This window comes from Sinohyriopsis cumingii, chromosome 6 (genome assembly GCF_028554795.1).
Source record: "Sinohyriopsis cumingii isolate HCF-2022 chromosome 6, ASM2855479v2, whole genome shotgun sequence".
Lineage (NCBI taxonomy): Eukaryota > Metazoa > Mollusca > Bivalvia > Unionida > Unionidae > Sinohyriopsis > Sinohyriopsis cumingii.
The window spans coordinates 133,379,615-133,398,466 of NC_142966.1; the positions used below are offsets into that span (position 1 = coordinate 133,379,615).

At 34.0% G+C, this 18,852-nt stretch overlaps 1 long non-coding RNA gene across 2 annotated transcripts; it reads left to right on the forward strand.

Moving 5' to 3' along the window:
- Positions 1–516: 516 nt before the first annotated feature.
- On the forward strand, positions 517–14,597 carry LOC149798020 (uncharacterized). 2 transcript variants are annotated; one of them, XR_016421940.1, is made up of 6 exons: positions 517–854; positions 1,993–2,552; positions 3,623–4,055; positions 7,744–7,847; positions 9,401–9,477; positions 9,721–14,597. It is a non-coding gene; the product is annotated as an uncharacterized LOC149798020 (long non-coding RNA). The 2 variants fall into 2 exon arrangements; XR_016421939.1 differs by lacking the exon at positions 517–854 and having other exon boundaries at positions 1,244–2,552.
- The last annotated feature ends 4,255 nt before the right edge of the window (positions 14,598–18,852 follow it).

An 18,852-nucleotide genomic window follows, 5' to 3' on the forward strand; every position in this document is an offset into this window, starting at 1 on the left:
ATGAGCCATTCTCTTTTATCCACTTAAAGAGTTGAAAGATAAAAAGGCATTACAAGATTTCCTTTTTTAAAATGTATATCCATCATGCAACGTTAACATCTGAAAGGATTATTTCTTTTGTAATTGGTTTAAAATTTGTGCACAACAGAAACAAAACATTGTAATATCACAGAAGCTTAAATCATAGAGACCGGTTTCATATAGTGCATGTTATATATTTGTTTGATTTTTCTTTTTCTTTTTTTTCTTTTTTTCTTACTTTAATTTTCTTGTTTCCCTTTTTTTTTTTTTTTTTTTGTTGTATTTTTTTTACATATTTAATTTGATATACACTAGTTTATATTCTGAATGTTGGATCGTAGGATGGTAATGGAACGCCTTTTTTCCAAACCAATGATCGGGAAAATTTGGGGTATTTTTGTTTTCACGTAGCACGAGACTTTTTATAAGACGTATATCATGTTTGTTTAAAATAGTTTCCTGTAAAGTTTTAGAGAGTTATGGCCCCTAGTTTGACCTCTATGTTTGATCTAATTGCATGATATTGACTGGGCATATGTTACAAATTAACACATTTCTAGTAAAGAGGGGGGGATAATGGAGAAATCCTACCCGTCGTTAAATATTCATATATTCAGATATGCAAATATACCCGCTAAAACAATGGCTTTGATTGGTTGTACAATACATTCTCTCAGAAACAATCCCATAAACCATCAATTCTACCATCTGCTTCCGCTTGAACCAAAATTCGTGTGGATACCTTTCAAATTTTAGCAATAACAATTATTAATTGCTGCATTTTAGCAACAATTTTCTTCGTTTATATATATTTAAAAATTATCAACATACAGGTAATTATAACTGTTGACGCTTTCATTTATTTGACAGCTTATTTTAGTGCGCAAATTTAACAAACTAGTTTGTATAGACCAGTCACGTTACCAACTGCTAGACCAATTTGAATTTTCGTTTCATTCTTTTATCAGTTTGACTTTATTTTCTCTTTTTGTGAATATTGGTTGAATTTATTTGATATTGTACTTACATTGTTAAGTTTTTTGTTCATTTATATGTCTTATTGTTTGATTGCTTCGTAAGAAGTTTAGCTTGCTTAGTTATTCACATACTACGATAGTCTGTCTCTACATCCCCGTTTGTTTTTGTACCCCCCCCCCATTTAAAAAACTAGAACGTTTAATGTGATAAAAAGTGCATAGAACTTAGTCAATTGAATCATTGATTTATAATGTATAACCTGACTGTGACCAGAATGGCCCTAATGCTGGCATCCCCTGCACCATTTCATGCTTAACGGACTTCCATACTAACACAGTGCCATATTGCATACACTATAGGCTAGTTTATTTCCGTCAGACAACATAATGACGTAGTTCATCCTGTTCGGTAACTGCTGAATAATTGCGTAAGTAACATTACGTTGAGAATTTGGAATTATATCCCTCTGCATATTTGAATATAGAAATTAAACTGCTTGTTAAATCCACATGAAAAGTAAATTTGTAGTTGTCATTATTCTCCTTTGCTTGATTTGACACTGTAAATATCGGAAGCAGACGACATATGTATGTACATCTGTAGTCGTGATACACCCCTTTGCTGAAAATGGACTTGTCCAGAAACTGGAAATGGATCCGAGCATGTCCGTCTGTTACACTGAAAACTTCCATTCAGCATGAGACGCGCATAAGATGACAAAGATATTTCCACTCTACTCAGAGTCAGGTTAGAAACAATAAATCAATGAATGAATTGACTAAGTTCCTTGCATTTTTTGTCACATTAAAGGTTTCCCATTATTTAAATCGGTCTTATTAGTTATATTCATTTGATAAGTGTTCACGCGTTTCTACTCCAAGATAGTAGTTTGTTTTCTGAAGTGTTTATGATTAACTTCATTTTGATTACACTTGATATAGGGTGAAAAATTCGTATAATTTCATGTTTATGTCATTGCCATTTTCTTTTTAGAAAGACGTTTACTTCTTTTAAAGGGGCCGAGTGGTCTAAAGTACTGTTTGTTACTGATCACTGCCATCTCACCTCTGTCTGCGTGGGATCGAGTCTAGGATTCGGCTAACATGGGTATGTGAGAAAGCTTGCCAGTAGCTTCTCATGGGTTGGTGGTTCTTCCAGGGATTTTTCCGGGTTCTTCCTCCACCATTAATACTGGCCGCCATGCATAGCCTATTGTGTGCTGAAATGTGGCGTTAAACCCCACAACAACAACAACAACTTGTTTTAAATGGTTGATATTCATTTTATATTCATTGTATATTTTACATAGCTGCTGCATACTTGCCAGAGCGTCGATCATTTTCATTGCATGTGATTCAAAGTTGAAGCAACTCTGTGGTATTCTGAATCATCCCAACTTATTCCTGTTGTGTATTCCTGGTGCAAAATTGGTTGTAGATATCACCATATTTAAATCCAAAGTGTTAGACATTGTCCAAGCCCAAAAACCTGACCTGCTGATTCTTTACATAGGTTCCAATGATGTTGGAAAAGATGTGAACATTATTTACAAGGTATTTTTACTTGTTAGTTTTACTTTAGAAACATTTGTAATTATTTGTGCCCAATATTTGCAGCAGAACTATTATAAATTTGTATTGTATATTTAATTTATTATATTGATCTTACAGAGTAGAACTGGCTAGTGATGAATTCCAAATAATCTCTCTAATTATAATAAGACCATCTAATTTTCAAGAATATTTTTGCATGTTTAGCATTTATATTGTCTAGTCGTCCTACAGTCTAAGACATGGACCCTAATTGTTATGTTTTGGGGTCGAGGTCTTACTGTCGAATTAATGGTGCTTGTGTAGCATGTTTTGGTGTCACCTAGCATCATAATGAGAAGTCAGATTTCAGAAATATCTCATTTTTTCAGCCCATATCAACACTTTTCTACAAATTAAAGTCATAATGTTTTAGCGAGATTGTTCTTACTCTGATGCTCTTTTTCTAATAAATTCAAATTCTCCCACAATCATGTGGACCTATTTTCAAGTTATGTTGACCTGCATTTCATTTGCCTGGAATGTGATTTATGCCGGGAACGCCATAATTGGATTAAGTTGAAGTATGTTTCTTTAACAAAATGAATAAAAACATACAAATATAGAAGAAAGTGTTTCAATAGCTTTATTTCATTCAAGATTCTTGTCATACTTTTAACCGATTTTGGTATTCTCGGCTTCCAACAAGCTACGTTTATTAACTAACAACCCACCAAATACAACAAATATACAGGCTTAACATCACGAGGAGGGTAACATTAATTAGGTAATATATACATGACTTTATGAGAAAATTTGTACCATTGCATACAATTTTTACATTGCTACAACAAAATTTAATAGTATGTATTGTTCCTAAATCTTGCCATATGATGTCAAAATGGGATAGTTATTTTTGCTTAGAGCTTGTTAGTTGAACAAAATAACCCTGGTAGCAGATGTTTCTATGTTTGGATCATTTTGTTTATATTTCAAAATACCAGCAGTTGCCATGGTGATTTTCTGAAATTGTCAGATTTATTATTATTTTAGTTTAGTTAATTCTTTTTGTGCATTTCTTTCATTTGTTACAGAGACTTTATTCATCAGCTGCTGGAAACGAATCCCACGATGTTGGTCAATGTTTGGAATTCTGCCTCGAACCACCATTAACTTTAATTCTTTGCATTGAAACTCGACTGTTTTACCAGACTTACAAAGAGGATGTGCTGCACTAAATGATGGCATTTTTAAGCCGAGAATGTGATAAGTGCCATTGTATTGACTATAACCCATTGTTTGATCGAAGTATGCATTTAGCACTTGATGGACTCCATGCAAACAGAAATGGTGCATATGTATTGAAAACAGTATTGGAGTCATTTGTTGTTTGTGTGGACATGGTGCAGATAAATAGCGCTGAATTTTTTTTATCCTCGGACCTGTGCCACCCGTATGTCTTATGCAGATGTAGTAAAGCAGTTTCCATCCAGAGAGAAACTTAAGTCGATGGATTACAAGGATAAGGTGATTAACATATATTATAGTTTTTACTTAAAACTTACTTTTAACATGAATAAGGTCACATAGTCATATCAGTCTATATTCTTTAAAGTTCTTTGGTATTTATTTCATTTTAAATTTTTCTTTGAATGGCATCTCCATTACAGCAATTTGTTCATGTTAAATCATAATATTGTACCCCTACTTGTTTTTCTAAAAAGTCTGAACTCATGTTTTTTTTTAAAGAGACAGGTAAAATTATTAATGTACTTATTATTTACTTAAGAGTAATTGGACTGACCAAAGTACAGATAATTTGTTTATGTATATTGATAATGTTTTATAATTATGATATCCATGTTCCACTTTATGGTTGATAGTCACAGGTTAGGTTAGGCCTACCACAGGCTTGTCCAGGCTCTGACTTTTGAATGATGTCTGGGTTTTCACAAAGATTTCATGGAATTGTTCATATGAAACATGATTTATATGATCATGTCATATCTACACCCACCCAGAAATTTTAAAAGTCATTGACACATCTATTGTTCATAGATCAAAATTATTATACTCTAGCTTTATCTGTGCAGTAACATTCTTTGCTATAGCTATCTAATGCCCAATAGTTGTGCACTAATATAATATGTCTTCGGCATGTGTTAGACATCACTGTAGACCATGGGTGCACAAACCCTGGCCAGATGGCCGAATCTGGCCCACAAACTTGTTCTGTCTCGCCCTCAGGACAAATTAAAACAACACAGAAATCTGGCCTGTGAACAGTAATAATATTAAAGAAATGTGTCTGTGGCCCTCAAGTGGTCTTAGAAAATGCAATCTGGCCCTTGGCCAAAAATGGTTGTGCACCCCTGCTATAGACTATGACAAGGAAACCTTATAGTTATGTAACTGATACATTGGTAAAGCTTCATTAAAAAAACAAGTAAACATCTTTCTCCGATGACTCGAATTGCTATCTTCAGTTACAATACAAATGATGATATAAATCATGCCACTTTTTAATGTTAATGTAATCTCAGAATGTGCATGTTAATTTACAGTAAAATTATCCTTTCATCAGCATATGTTGTTGTTGTTGTTGTGGGGTTTAACGCCATTTTTCAGCACAATAGGCTATACATAGCGGCCAGTATTAATGGTGGAGGAAGAACCCGGAAAACCCCGGAAAGAACCACCGACCCACAAGAAGCTACTGGCAAGCTTTCTCACATGCCCACATTGGCTGAATCTTAGACTCGAACCGCCGCAGACAGAGGTGAGATGGCAGTGATCCGTAACGAAGAGCGCTTTAGACCACTCGGCCACTCGGGGCCCCTTCATCAGCATATAATAAAATCATTAAGTGTGGCATATCTTTATTCACAGTACAAAAGCTCAGTATGTTCCTACCTTCTATAATGGTATTATTTCTAAAATTACTATTTATTATTCAGTCATAACAAAATGTGTTCATTATTAACCAAATTGGTTTCTTTTTTATTTCAATTCATTTTAAGAATGTACACACGTTAGAAAAGAAATTTTGTTATATTGTTACTACTAACAATATTTTTTGTAATTAAAAAAGCATTTCCCTGGCCTGCAAAAGTCTAAAACAACTAAAAAGAATATATACAACACTCGTGCAATGGGAATTTTCAATTTTTAACAAAGGTGCACAAAGCATATTGGGGTTCCTGTGGGTATTTATGAAAGCCAGTGGGTTTCAAAATTTTGTGAGAACTTATTTTTACTTCATTTGTACATATAATACTCAAACAATGTTGTTTACTGCTCTAATAATTGATTTATATTTGGCCCAAAATTTACATGAAACCTAAAAATTACAATATTTGGCCATCTTAGAAATTAAGGTTTGGTACTGTACATCTAATCTATTATGCAAGGCCATGCCTGCTATATTTTCCAATTATAGAGTATATAATCAATCTTGCAGCTTAGTTAAAACATATATTAACTTATTCTGTAGATGACAAAACTGAATCTGTTCACTCATACAAAAACAAAATGTGCCCACTGATTATGTATTTGATTCAAGTTTATCTAATGTGCATGTGTTCATTAATACATACATTGTGTGTGTGTGTGTGTTATTACAGACTAATGGAACCTGGGTAAATGCAGCTTAAGTTTACATAAGTTGTTACTGTTTAATATTGTTATTTTTCTTGTCTTTTCCCTTTTTCCATGTGATATTTTTACATGAGCGGAAAAATAATCATCAGTGATGCTATTGTTGGCTGATAGTAATTTACTGACATCTGTATAGCTACTTTGCTATGTTATGATTACTAAGTCATCTGAGAATTGTTAACTGTTAGCGATTATTTACTGAACATAGACTGAGAATGGCCTATTCATTTCTGTATGTGAAAAACTGACATTGCCAGCAATATGAATCTATCTTACACTTTTTACATAAACTGCATATTTGCAAAATGTTAATAATAATGGAAATTACATTTTATGTATCTTTATTTCACAATAATTTTTTGATATTAGAGTGAATATTCTTCACCAGATTCCACCCCTTACAGCCCATGTGTGCAGCCATCATTATAATATTGTTCTCATATTCTTCTTTTTTTCTTTCCCGTGAAAGGCTTGCACTTAATTTTACAGTTATGATTCCAGTGACACATTTACATGGTCTTTTATTTAACTGTAGCAGGTTTCCTTTTCTTATGTGTCAAGAGTTAATGCTGATACTTTGAGAAATTTGTTTCTATCAAAAAATAATTCTCAGGAAGATAACCATTTAAATGCTTTTGCAGATATATACTTTGTTATGCAGGTTAGAGCAGCATGAGATGTTAGTGAATGTCAGTGAGGATGTTGCTATAATTTTGTTGATTTTTAAGAAGCATTTTTAAGGTTTTTATATTTGTCTACATTGAAAAGTGTGACTCAATTACTGTCAGATACTTCTTTTCTCATTCATGTATCTTTGAATATAATAATAGTGCACTGAAACTTTAGAAAATGTGAATCACATGCTACTGTCAGCACAAATTGGTGAAATCACAAAAAAAAAATTAATCAAGTGAGGCTATGAAAATATATTGTCTAAAAAAATCTACTGTGGTAGATAACAGTATTTTGGTCCTTATGAAGACCTTAATCATGATTATAGTAACTTTGTAATGACAGTATTAACTGATTCGTTATTACAATTGTACTTATTTGGCTGAAATATTTTATATACTGGGTAACATATTAAGATAATCTTGTGCATAGTAACAGTGACAACAAGTTATGTTTGTTGGTTGCTAACCACTATTGAAGAAATGTATTTCAGCAGTGGCATGTGAAGCTGGAAGAGGAACTCTCAAAACCACCTACTGCATTAGTCATAAATAAAAAACAATTATTTCTGGTAACCTAACCATGTTAATGGTTACTTACCATGAATTTCTTTATGTTTAAGTTGTGAAAACCTGACCATTGGTGAATGATAGCCCCCCCCCCCCATTATATACCCAGTTTTCTGTATTCACTGTTACATTTTTAAGGCCATCTTGATTATCATATGAGTAATTTGTGGAGAACAATTGAATGTTCAGAATATATTTTGTTTTCCACTTCTTTATTTACTGTTCTCTGGAACATACATGATATTTAAGATTTAGTAGCAATGAAAATAATTACTTATTTAAACATTTTAATTTTTTATATTTTATCACTTTTGCAGGAACAGTTTTCTTTCCATTTTATTGAAGAATGGAAACAAGCTTTACCTCTAGGACAGTTATCAAAAATAACTACTGATCTGCATTTTTATCTACAGTGCCATTGGTGAGATATTACAATAATTGTCATTAGAAATGCGCCTTGAAATTAACAGATACATGTTTTTGGTTCACTGATAGTTCTATCTATGGCCTAATTTCCATGATCCATATTTTATGGTATAGTTAAACTTATGATTTTCTTATTTTTCTGTGATTTAGTTTTACCTTTATTAAACACGATATTTTCCATTGGTACACCAGCCTTGAATCACACTTCTGGACTTTTAAAATGCATATTTTCCAGATTGACAACAGCAGAACATTATTTTTTATTACATCTTACTGAAAACTGACCTAACTTATGGAAAAAATCAACTATGATACTAACACCTTGTTAGGGTTGGCAGGTCTGCTTCCTCGATGTATCCATTTTACTTCCCCACCATTAAGACTGTCAGCCATATACGACCATTTAAGTGTCAACATTGGTATTAAAACCTCAATTCCACCACCATTACATCATTGCCTTGGTACCTAGGGAAAGTTTTTAATATTGTCAATACTAACATTAACTTCGTTTATATATTTAAAAAAAAAATTGGTCCAAAGCCATGGTCAGCGAAAGTCCCTGTGATTTTACTTGAGTAGGAAAATAATGAAAAATTATGCCAATGTTGGCTGATAGTAATTTACTAATGGCTGTGAAGGTGCTTTGTTACAACATGATTACTAAGTCAATGAGAACCGTTAACGCTTATTGATTATATACTGAATATAGATACCAACATACATTGATAATGGCTTATTCATTTCTGCTAGGAGAAAACTGAAAGTGCCAGTAATATCAGTGTATATTATAGTTTGTTCATAAACTGCATATATATTTGCAAAATGTTTATAATAATGGAAAGTACATTTGTATGCATATTTGTTAAAAATTAATTTCTTTTATAGATCAACATAAATATTCTCCAAATTCCACCCATTACAGCCCATGGGTGTATCCTTATCATATTGTTAGCGTTTTCTTAGTTTTCAATTGTTTTTTCTTTCTTGAAAGACATGTTTATTTTGACATTTATAATTCCACCAGAGACACGTTTATATGGTCTCTTTTTTAATAGGTGTCTTGTTCTTTTGTATCAGGTTTGCTGATACTTTGAGTAATTTCATTCTGTTCGGGTTTTTTGTAAGGAAGATATCTTTTTAAATGTGTGCACTGATGTATACCTTTTTATGCTGATTCGATCAATATGAGATAATAGTGAATATTGGTGTTTATTCCTGTAATATTACAAACAGCTATTCATAACATATACAAGGGAATTGTTCAGTGTCAGTGTATGGTTGTATCAGTCAGAAAGTTATTTTTTGAACCAATAATTTAAGAAAAGACTTGATTATAATTTGGGGTATTATAGTTTATTGTTGCAACTACTGTGAAAGTAATCTCTGTTCTGAAAATGAAATTAAGGATAATGTGGTAATTAGAATGGTAGTTAATAAAAAAATTATTTGGATGTATTAAACTTTTACATCTGACCATATTAATGTTGACATTATTTTTTGTTGTTACCGGTTGCCATCATTTCTTGCCATCATATAATTTTTTTTAAGGATCAACACATTCATGCTGCCTTTATGAACCAGTAGCCAAAAATGAAAGATTATTCCAGAGAATTGCCCCTGCAAAGGTACGTAGAAAATATAAAGTTTGATCTGTATTTCCATATCCTATATTGTTTTGTGACTACTGCTTTTACAGTTGACCAGTAAAGGTAAACTCTTATCTTTAGATGTGATCAATTTTTCAACCACTATTCTAGAAATATAGTAAATAATAAACTGTTATTTAAAATAATGCAGCTTGGTTATCATTTATGTCCTTTTTCTTTTGCAGTAACATTATAACTGTTGAAACTGCTCTTTCATTGTAGGTATTCAGCTGTTCTGAGTGTCCTGTGAAATTTACTAAGGAAGACTTCCTTTCGAACCATTACCTGTGCAGACATGTTCCTCATATAAGGGAAATGGAGAAGATTATGTGCATGTTTCTTAAGCATTTATGCCAAACTCTGAAATACCTGTTCAGAATTTAACCCAGTTAATTTTCTTATTGGCAATATAAATGCATTAAAATTTATGTATTATATATTTGGTGTTTTTAACTTGGAAATATGTGATATGAAGTTGTATTGGTTGCATTTTCCAGTATAGGTTCACAGGTATTGTTTTTTCCTAGAGTACTATATTAGCTCTTTTTTTGTCCTTAGGTTATGGCAGTCATCACCACTTTCGAATGAGAAAAACTTCTACTTTTTTTCCCCTTGAACATAACTACATCACATTGTACATTTTTAAAATTAAGTTATAAGACATGTGCTGGTTACAGACACAATTCACGTTATTTCTCTGTCTATAGTGATCCAAACTGTATTTGCATTTATGAGATGAATATTTCAAAATGCCACGTGTCCATACACTACTTATGAATGCTATACAAATGCAGTGCTCGGGAATTTGAGTAGCAAACTGCAGAATTTATTTCAAAGATACAGCTTCTATGAGAAAACTGGATACAAGATGACAACACAGAGGTTATATCTCCCGTGTCCAATTCTTTACTGCAGGAAACCTCATTACATCCACCAGTTGTTAGCAATACAATTGTGAAAGAAAATGTGATTTATCAGAAGTTACCATCGCAAAAACTGTGTTTACAACCAATTTGGAAAAATCACATAAAGCCATTTGCATTGAACATGACATGATCACTCACTTAATAGAGTGCCATTTCATGGATTCAAAAAAAAAAAGCAGCTTCAAGTGTTTGAGGATGCTGCTATCAATGTATCCACTTTTCCAAATTGTTTAGTGTAGAGGGGGACTTTTCATATTTACATTACTTAAAATAGAAGTGGACAGCAGTGAAGTACCTATTTATTATATATGAAATAATAATTGGAAGTTGAAGAAAATGCGTCAAATTTTGTTTTGGGAATTTTAGTTAACGCAACATTTTTAAACTCTGATAATCTTGTATACAGTGTACATTAAATACCTTCTTATCATCCTATATTTGAAATTGTATTTGTGCACATATTAGGATCCCTTGCTAAAGTTATTATGTTAACCAAAAATTTCTGGATTTAGATAAGATTTATTTGTGATTGTGATAATATCTTCCTTATGTGTATAGTATCCAAGTTTTTGGGGTTTTAACACTCTAGCCCAGGGGTGGGCAAACTATGGCCTGAGGCCCACCAAGGGTTTTCGTGCGGCCTAGGAACAAGTCATCATTCGCACTGACTCTGTTTATGTTACTCTGTTTATGTTACTCTGTTTATGAAATAAATGTGCTTCTTTTGAAGTTTAAGTTTAAGTTTTCAAATATTAACAACATATTAACAACTGAAAATTAATTATGATGTTATTTAGAAAAGTCTTTTGTTTTTGCTATTTCAAATATTAATTATTTTACTTAATGAACTATGTGGCCCGCGACAGGGTGTAAATTTGTGTATGTGGCACTTGCACTGGAATGTTTGCCCACATCTGCTCTAGCCATATTGAAGAGTAGAATACTCTTGTCACTGTTTAATTATAATAGCATCACATTTCCTTGTATGCCCATTTGATAGTTTTATTAATATTTGTTTTCTTTATTATTATTTCCCATACAAAGGTAGCCATAGTTATGGGATCCATCCGACAAACTAGTAGTTCAACAATAGTACATAGTATTATATTGTATTTCTAAATACAGTAGCAAAATAATATGGCACAGAGAGAGAACAGGGGTGCAGAACTTTTGTCAAAAACACGTTGACAATGGGCAAGTAAATTAAAAAGTTGACTTGTCTGTGTAAATGACCCTCTTGTCTTTGTTTTCATAGTGGAAGGCAGGACTGTTAAAAAGTTTACTTTTATTAAGCTGCACCATATAAATGTATGCAGTTGAGATCTGTGACAGGTGAAACACACCGGATATTTCATTTTCTCTTAGTTTTGTACTTTTATTATTAGGGTCTACAACTTTAACAAGAATGCATTCCCAGTCTCTAACTGCTGCAGAATCGATAGTAGCATCTGAAAGGACAAATAAGAATTTAGCTCTATATATTATATCCTCGACTTCTGTCAGTAGGTCATCAGATTTACAGGTTTTTTATTTGTACCTCACCAAAATTTTATCGTCTGCAAAAGATTTTCTCAGCCTTGCTATAGTATATGCTGTGTTAAACAGAGTCTTGTAAAGCTCAGTTTGGTTCACATTGTATTTATTGATCACTCTATCTAAATCACCCACATCTTCTTTATCAGATTTGACTTTTTCACTAAAACATTTTAATTGACATGTATTGTGCTTTGCACTTTTTGGTTTGTTAACAGTGCATCTTTCCTTGTGATAACCTGTTCTGCAAACAATCCGCTGGTTTTCATTGGTATCAGGGCCATCTCTTACGTGCATTGCAAGCTGCAATTGTTTGATCCTTGTGGGTATCATGCCACAGAAACTTCTGCAGCCAAGAATCGTTGAAGTTCCATTTCTTTATTTATCATTTTCCATGCTATAGTCCGGTTTAGTTTTAAGCTTTCTTTAAATTGTAACATTTTATTCAACTGTTCTTCATCTTGCACATGCTTTATAAGAAAACAATCCATCCAGATGCATTCTGTGGAAAAGCTATCATAGTCGCACATAAAATGGTTTCAAGGAATCAATTGAATGGTTCAAAATAGCAGATTCCTTGGGGGAAACTCTATCCTCCAGTCAGTGAAATTTGTTCTTGTCTAAAACAGCACTGTCTGCTTCCATTGTTTGTATCTACAAAACTTGTGGCTGCTTTCAGCCCTAATCAATACATATCAGTAAATAGACAATGCACTGGTATTGTACATGCTGGTAAGAATGAATGACATTTGACCGAGTCATATCAGAGACTTATAAAAATGGTACTAGCAGCTGCCTCGCTTGGAACTTAGCATTAAGAGGTTAGTGTTAGGACTGATTGACCTGGTGACAGAATAATGTGACTGGGTAGGGCATGATGCTACATATCTGCAGCATTATGCCTCAGTGCTTGTCATCACTGCAAACTGTCACACTGAAGATATAGCGATGTGACTGAAAAATTGCTAATGATGAGTTAAAAATCTAAAACACATACACACATACACTTAATGTCTTTTCTTCATTTATTTTCATGATTGTTAATTGACACAACATTTGTGGTATTAGTCAATAAAAACCTTAGTAGAGAGTCAGAAATCATTTCATTTCTTTGATGTAATAAGTTTGATAGCTGTTCCAATTAAGAATATTTCCATATATTGGACAGTTTGTTTTCCTTTTATTTATTATTTTCTCATACCAATACTAATTCTAGAGTGACTGCAAGTCAATTCATACTGGACATGGCGACATAGTTAATGGTTCTCACTGCTCGGCTCCTTAAAATGCATTTAGTCTAAACAGTATTAAAATTTTTTTATCCCTCCTTTCATCATGGTATATAGTCAGCAATTATTTTGTTAACCCCAAACTTTTATTTACATTTCTATCCCATCAATAAATGGGTCTTGATTTTGCTCTGTTATATGATGTCCACATGAAATTGACCAGAGCTATTTGCGCTTCGAATATTGACCCACTAATGTTTCTTTTTCATATTATCAGCTGTCATCTGTAGTATCATTTTATAGTGAAACTCATCATACGTCTTCGTGAGATGAACATTTATAAAACTTTATTTTCAATATTTGTATTTGAACCGCTCTATTGATGTTACCACTGTTGAAAATTATTAATGTTTCCTAAATTCTTTTATGCTGTTCTTGTGGCTGGGAATACATAATAAAAGTTTCAAATGGCTATTATTTTGTTTTTCTCACCCATGCGACAGAGAAATCTAGCTGTTTTGCTAACCTTACTTTTCTTATCTCAGTCTAGTCATCTCAGTCAAGGTGTCTATGCACTCAGAACTGCTTTTTAAAAAAGAAGCCCTTGTTGTCTGCTGCTGTGCCTGACGTAGTTGTTCTAAAATCAAACAACAAAAATATATAACAAAAAACATAGTAACTTACGTCAATCCATCTTTGAGAACACACCATACAAAAACATTTTGAGAAAGAGACAGTGATACACATGCATACAATGTCGAAATTTTTGATATTATGCTAGTTTGTTCCACACAACATAGTAAATTTTATCCCATATGCAGGCATTGCTCAGTACATTTTCAGGTCAGCGTCATTAAATGTAGCTACAGCTACCTAACTAGTTTTAGATACTTCGTGTGAAACAATATACTGTTTGCAACAATTAATGACACTGACATGACAATTTACTGTGCTACAGATGGGACAAAATTCTCATTGCTGTGTGAAATGAACTATGACAGAAAACACTGATCTGTGCACACAGACTATAGACCTATACACTTCATAGCCTCCCAACTCTCTTAACAACTACAGAAAACTTAGTAACAGCCAGAAATGTGTTATGTCAAACAAGCTTTATTCTAATTTTGTTAAGCATATCCATTGTGCCCCAGTTGAATCAAAAATATACTTACAATATTTAACGACAAATATTGCACTTTTTACCATCCAGAATGAATCATTTATCCGTCGGCACATAGCCTCTACTACTACAAAAGAAGTGTGGGCCCAGTATCGTCCCATTATTTACAACGTAATTTTCTAAATCAGATCTGATGAAAATGAAAAATTCTCTTGTAATAAATATTAGTTATTTCTTGTTAATTTCATATAACATTCATATATTAAATGTAATAATACTTCAATACTATGCAACGTTTTATGTTGTTTTTGTGGGGTTTTTTGGCTCATGCATAACTACTGTGTACTTAGATGACACGGTCACCCCACAGTCCTCGTACACGTTTGTATTAATGCACCACGTAAATATTTGCACGTAAACTATATTTCAAAAGTGAGAAGTTATTTTTTACTTTAAAGGAAATTATTGGGTAAGAAAAAGAATCTTCGTTGGGTTTTGGACCGAGACTAGGAAATCCCCCTCGGCAAGCCTCGTGGAGAGACAAATAATGTAACCCCTTGACTGGGATTGCCTTGTCTCGGTCCAAACCCCAACATAGATTCTATGTCTCTTTCTCACTCTGTCTCCATATGTATGTCTCGTGCTCTCTCTCTCTATATATATGTCTTTTTCTCTCTATCTCTTGTTCTGTCTCTCTTGTTCAATCGAGTGAGAGGCTCCCTCTTGCTCTGTCCCACTTATTCTTTCTATCCGTCTTCTCCCTGTATAACTTTGTCTTAGGCTTTCTCTGCTTTTCTTGCTTGATATCTCTTGTTCTGTCTCACTCGCTTTCTCACGCTCTCGTTTTGTTCTCTTTCTGTCTCTCGTACTCTGCGTCTCGCTTCTCTGCACCTGTCTCTCGCTCGCTGTCTTTCACTCGCTCTCTTGCTCTGTCTCATGTTTTCTTTCGCTCTGTCTCTCACTGTCTCGCTCACTGTATCTCTCTGCTCTTCTGTTATCTATATTTTGAGCGTCTGTGTACTGTATGCTATGTCCTGTTATTTCTAGTGTATGTGCACATTGGTTTTGGATTTTTCTTTATCCGTATGACCCAGAAAAACATAGTTGACACCAACTCTTCACTAATTCTGTTGCACCTAGGTAAATACGTGTTCACGCCTTACAAGTGATAAGGTGCGTTAACAAACACCGCAAGCACGTACGTTCAGCAAATGACTATCATCCATCCTGTACTCGTATTCTTCATTAGCGACTGTGACCCCCCCCCCCCCCCCGGTCATATAAACGCCGGTCACTTCTCTAGCCCGATGGCGACAAAGAACAGTTTTCAATTCAACAGACGGGTAATCTCAAAGTCTAAGCCACTGAATACTAATCATCTACAAATCCTCCCATAAGTAATTATTTACATTTACTACTATCGATACAATAAACATCCGATCAATTATATATATATATATATATATATATATATATATATATATATATATATATATATATATATATATATATATATATATATATATATATTTTCAAAAGTAACCGATACAAAAAAATTCTTTACAACATCGTATTCCTGAGTCCTGAGAGTGTTGACGATGTTAGCAGAAGACAACATTTAATGGTTATTACCTGTATGTTACATATTTTTCAATAGGAATTATCATCTGCAGATTAATTTAAATTTTATAAAACAAAAACTTTGCATACGTGTAACTGGTGTGAACACCACCAAGCAAGTCTAGTACTTGACGTGTCATCAATACTAGGGATACATCTTAGTTCCATATGATTAACTATGATTACAGACTTACCTTTATCCAGCATAGGAAACCTCTTATGACAAAATCGACATGTGTATCGTAGAACTCCGTTGATCCGTCCACCCGAAACAGCACCAAACACTCATTTCACATTATATGGGGGCTGTGTACATACATACAGACGAACCATTTTTAATTAGGCCTCGCCAAGGCTGATCTAGCAAAACAAACCACATGCCAAAATTCCACGAGTTACCGAAATATTGATGTTACTTCACAGATAACCCTAACCCTAACTCGAAATGACAAAATCCATTTTCCTACACAACCTCTGGACTGATGTTCATGAAACAATTACATATCTATCAGGCTCCATGAGACATGTATCGTATTGAAAACTGCATCCAGATTACCCCATCCGTTCGTAGGCTATTGACAGAAAACTGTAACCCTAACCCTAACCAATGCTACATCGATGGGAAATCACAAGAATCCGAATTTCTCCCAAGCTACTAAAAACAATTTTCATGAACCAAGTTCCGATCTTTCGGGCTCCATGAGACAGGTATTGCTGTAAAAGGTGCATCCAAATCATATTGTCATTGCGTTATTACTAGAAGCACATAACCCTAACACTAAACCTTAACCCTAAGTCACAAGAATCCGATCTTCTAACGAATGCATCGACCGGTTCTCACCAATGAGGTATTGTTGGATTACTCTCATGAAGACGCACCTTTGGACATAGGTATCATAGAATTCCGACGATCCGTCCGTTACCTTAGTACCAAACACTCGTTTCACATTATGGGGGCGTTGTAGGTCGCAGACATGCGGACGAACCATCCTTATGTTTGTCTCACCAAGGCAGATCTAGCAAAGCAAATCGCATGTTAAAATTCCAAGGCGGTTTCGAGATAATCAGAAAATATTGATGTGGCAACTTGGCCATTTTACCTCCAGCACACCGTCTTCCGGTGCTAGTTTGCAAGACGGGCTTGATTGCAATTTATGTCGTACATGGTATGTTTTATCACTCGAATCCAAATAACTCCATAAGCCCTCAAGCTACCGTCATAGGCTAGGTGTCTCAGCATGCGTATTTACTGGGCTCATCTGGTTGGGCCAATGTCAGCAAGCAATTCAAAGGGGTTACCAAAATATTCACCGAAAAAGACGAAATTCATCTAAAAATGACTTAGTCAAAATTTTATTGGAAAGGTTATAACTTAGCCAAAAAATCAAGTTCTCTATCTCATCAAAGTATTAATAGATTTATCTCCTTAAGATCCGTCGTTGGATACAGGTATCATAAAACTCCGATGATCCGTCTGCTCACTACAATACCAAACACTCATTTCGCATTATAACGGGTGCTGCAGGTCGCAGAAAGACATACGCACATCTTTACATAGGTTTACCCAAGGCAGATCAAGCAAAGCAAACCGCTTGAAAAATTCCCAAGATCTTGGGAAAATAGTTACTTCATGGGTAACCCTAAATCCTAACACAACATGACAAAAAATTAAATTTTTGCTCCAAAATCTCTCGACCGATTTTCATGAACCAAGTACCTATATATCGAGCTCCCTGCGACACGTACTGCAGTGAAAAGACCATAAAAATCGCTGGGTCCATTCTTACGTATCATCATAAAACTGCATCACTAACCCTAACCTATGATAATTATAAGGGAAATCACAAGAATCGAATTTTCTCCCAAAGCACTTGACCGATTTTCATGAAAGAAATACCTATCTATCGGGCTCTATGACACACGTACTGCAGCAAAAAGCGCAATAAAATTGCCGGGTCCATTCGTACGTTATACCAGAAAACCGTAACCCTAACCATAACCTATATAAACATATGGGAAATCACAGAAATTCAATTTTCTCATAAACCACTAGACCAGTTTTCATGAACGAAATATCTATCTATCGGACTCCATGAGACAAGTATTTCAGTGAATACGGTATCCAAAATGGTGCTCTCTGTTCGTACGTTATACCAGAAAACCGTAACCCTAACCATAACCTATCTAAACATATCGGAAATCACAAAAATTCAATTTTCTCATAAACTACTCGACCAATTTTCATGAACGAAATACCATTTTTTCGAACTCCATGAGACAAGTATTTCAGTGAATACGGTATCCAAAATGGTACTCTGTTCGTAAGTTACTACCGGAAAAACGTCACCCTAACCCTGTCACAAGAACACAATTTTCTCACAAATGCCTCAACTGATTTTCATCGGCGATGTATCACTGGATTCATCTCCTCAAGATGCATTTTTACATTATAAATTCTCTACTTGATTATTTCGATTCAAGTCTCTCTGCTTTTACCCCAGTACATAGTTTTTAACAAATATCAAAAAGGTGCAAAATACTCTTTATCTTGTCAATGAAAACCTATCAGTGAGTACTTATCTTCTATGCGCGGCATCCTTCACAGGCTTCTGGTTATATCAAGGATTAAATAAAAAATGACTTCTCTGTTACAACATTTTCTACGTGTCAAACCCTAAGTACATTGTTGAGTTCATCGTGTATACACACTTTCTAGGCACTTGCACTCATCTCCTGTATTCATATCATCATTATTCCCAATGTTAGATTAAAATACATTGGAAAGCATCCTTATGATTACCAGGGCCCAAATTTCTGGAATAGTCTGTCTCTTCAACTTAATCATAATGTACCTGCAACACAATTCAAGAAAGCTCAGAAAACTTACCTTTTCTGCAGTGAATCGATTTGTGCTATTTTTCAC